Here is a 2,840-nt window from a genome sequence, read left to right as displayed (position 1 = left end):
GGGCGGGCCAAATTCTCTGGGCGGGCAAAGCAGAGAAAGGGGAGGTAACCTTTCCCCGTATGACGACATAAAGGGAAGATTCCGGATTGGGCCATCTGAGCTTTCATTTTCTCAAAGGCAAAGCAGGATACCCAGGGCTCGGTTTACACCTATCGCCATTTCTAGTCACTGGGGGACCATAGGCAGGCTAGGGGAACTCATATTAATGTTAAAAAACCTCATAAAGTGACATTTTCATGCCATGGGACCTTTAAGTTTTAGTTTGATTACATTTAGTTTTTCAACTTATTTCAGTTAGTTGCTAGGGCAACATTTCTATTTTCTAATCTTATAATTAAGAATTTTTAAGTCTTTTATCTAATAAATATTATTTTATATCAGCGTTATTCTAATTATTTTTAATAGTTTTAGTTGTAGTTAACAACAACAACAACACTGGTTAGGGCAGACTTTTTTTTTTTGTACAGTCAGTCGATTTTGTCGAAGCAACATGATTACTGAAAATAAGTTCTTCTGTGTGAGTATCTAGGCCTGGAATATCACTAAACAAACGTTTGCATACACAAACCACACGGTTCTGCCTGAAGCTCTGGAGCGCTGGCCGGTCGAACTGATGGAGAAACTTTTACCCCGACACCTGCAGATCATATACAGGATCAACCAAATACACTTGGATGTGAGTACACTTACAGGAAACTCAGGAAAACTGCATTTACTTTATTATTTATAAGCCATTATCCAGTTGAAGACAGCTCTAATGGTCCAAGTAGAGGATTTGTCAATTTAAGTAAACTTTTGTGGATGAATTTGCACACTTACATTTAGAGCAGCAACCAAATTAATGTTTTTGTATGTATATGTGTGTGTGTGTGTGTATGTGTGTGTGTGTGTGTGTGTGTCTTTGTAGCATATAGCATCTCTGTTTCCAGATGATATGGATCGAATCTGCAGGATGTCTCTGATCGAGGAGGAAGGGGGAAAGAGAGTAAACATGGCTCATCTCTGCATTGTGGGCTCACACAAAGTCAATGGAGTTGCAGAGATTCACTCCGACATCATCAAAAGAGACGTGTAGGCTTCTCTTTCTTGCTCTCTTACATACATACAATGCTACAATGTTTTTTTTAACTGACTTTAAATTTTGATCCTTTAGATTCCGAGACTTCAGCGAGCTTGAACTGGAGAAATTTCAGAATAAAACAAATGGCATCACACCACGACGCTGGCTGCTTCTCTGCAACCCAGGACTCGCTGATCTGATCGCAGAGGTCCAACACACACAGTGTTTTTATAACATATTTTTTCAGTTTCCAAAAAAAAAATTTTCATATGTGTTGTTTGTGTGCTTATAGGCTATTGGTGAAGAGTATGTGAAAGATCTAAATCAACTGCAGAAGCTGAATGATCTGGTTGACTACGATGCTTTCATCCGAGATGTAGCCAAAGTCAAACAGGTTAGAAAACACACACTCCTCCCATGTCAATAAATTTGTAGATCTTATTAATCTAGGAGATAATGTCTTTGTTTTTTCCTCCTCTTTATATAATTGTTCACTACTTTTGAGGTACTTTTAGGCATTTCTGACATTTCTGAAATTAGTCAAAAGATTGGGTCATTTTAATTCTTAGTGAGTTCCAGTTCATTTTTGGCGCGTTTCATTGTGTGTGTAGGATAACAAGCTGAAGTTTGCACAGTATTTAGAGAAGGTGTACAAGGTGGACATAAATCCCGCATCCATGTTTGATGTCCATGTGAAAAGAATCCATGAATACAAACGACAGCTGCTCAACTGCCTCCACGTCATCACCATGTACAACCGTATGTTCAGAAACGCAAACACACACTCGCACACATTAATTAAGCTGTGTCATTTTATTTAATGTTTTAGATACTCCTTTAACTAAACAATGAACATTTTGTAATTATTGACTTATCTTTGGCTGACTTTCTTCTGTGCAACACAAAATAAGATACTGAAGAATGTTTCAACTGTTTCACACACAGGCATCAAAAGGAGCCCCATTAAACCGTTTGTACCACGGACTGTGATTATCGGTGGAAAGGTAAAACAAACAACCTTTTCTGAACACACTCACATGCACTGATTTGCAATATGTACATGTTCAAAAGGTTTAGGGTTAGTAAAATGATTTAATGTTTTTCAAAGAAGTCTCTTATGCTGACCAAGGCTGCATTTCTTTGATCCAAAATACTGTAAAAATATTATCACAATTTAAAACAAGCATTTTCTATTTTAATATATTTTAAAGGGGTCCTATTATGGTCTTTTACAAAGTCTTGATTTTGTTTTGGGGGTGTACTAGAACAGGCTCTCATACTAGGTTGTTCGAAAAACACATTATTTTTCACATATTTTACATTATTACAACACCTCTCTCCCCAGTCTGGCATGAACGACTCGAATAGTTCCTGTATCAAATGAAGGCCCACCTTCTGAAATACGAAATGTGCTGTGATTGGTTAGCTGGGGCAGTGTGTGTTGTGATTGGCAGCACTCGGCGGCTGGTCGGGAAATGTCATGCCCTTTACCATAGCCGCCTGCAAGCTTCAGTGTAAATATTGCGTCAAAATCAAATAAATTTGAGCGTGATTTAAACCCGGATGATTGTAACCACTCTAAGTTCGTCTGCCTTGGGAAAGCTAGCGTGTCTCCGACATATAGTGATAACACTCGTTGCCTTCTCTAGTGCAGCTCAAACCAGGTCTCATCCCATTCGTCGATATTTGTGATATCACAAATCCCAGAAAATATGCATTGTAGTCCAAACGAGTCATTCGTTGTAGTTTTTGAAGTGATTTCTGTTAAATAAAATATCTC

General features: G+C 38.2%; 1 protein-coding gene across 1 annotated transcript in view; it reads left to right on the top strand.

Annotated features, from left to right (window-relative positions):
* Positions 1 to 2,840, top strand: part of LOC107683467 (glycogen phosphorylase, liver form-like) — a 16,274-nt gene that overhangs the window by 10,979 nt on the left and 2,455 nt on the right. The gene's annotated exons all lie outside the window — the stretch shown is intronic.

This window comes from Sinocyclocheilus anshuiensis, unplaced genomic scaffold, assembly GCF_001515605.1.
Source record: "Sinocyclocheilus anshuiensis isolate Anshui unplaced genomic scaffold, SAMN03320099.WGS_v1.1 scaffold413, whole genome shotgun sequence".
NCBI lineage: Eukaryota > Metazoa > Chordata > Actinopteri > Cypriniformes > Cyprinidae > Sinocyclocheilus > Sinocyclocheilus anshuiensis.
This window is presented reverse-complemented; position numbering and strand designations above follow the sequence as displayed.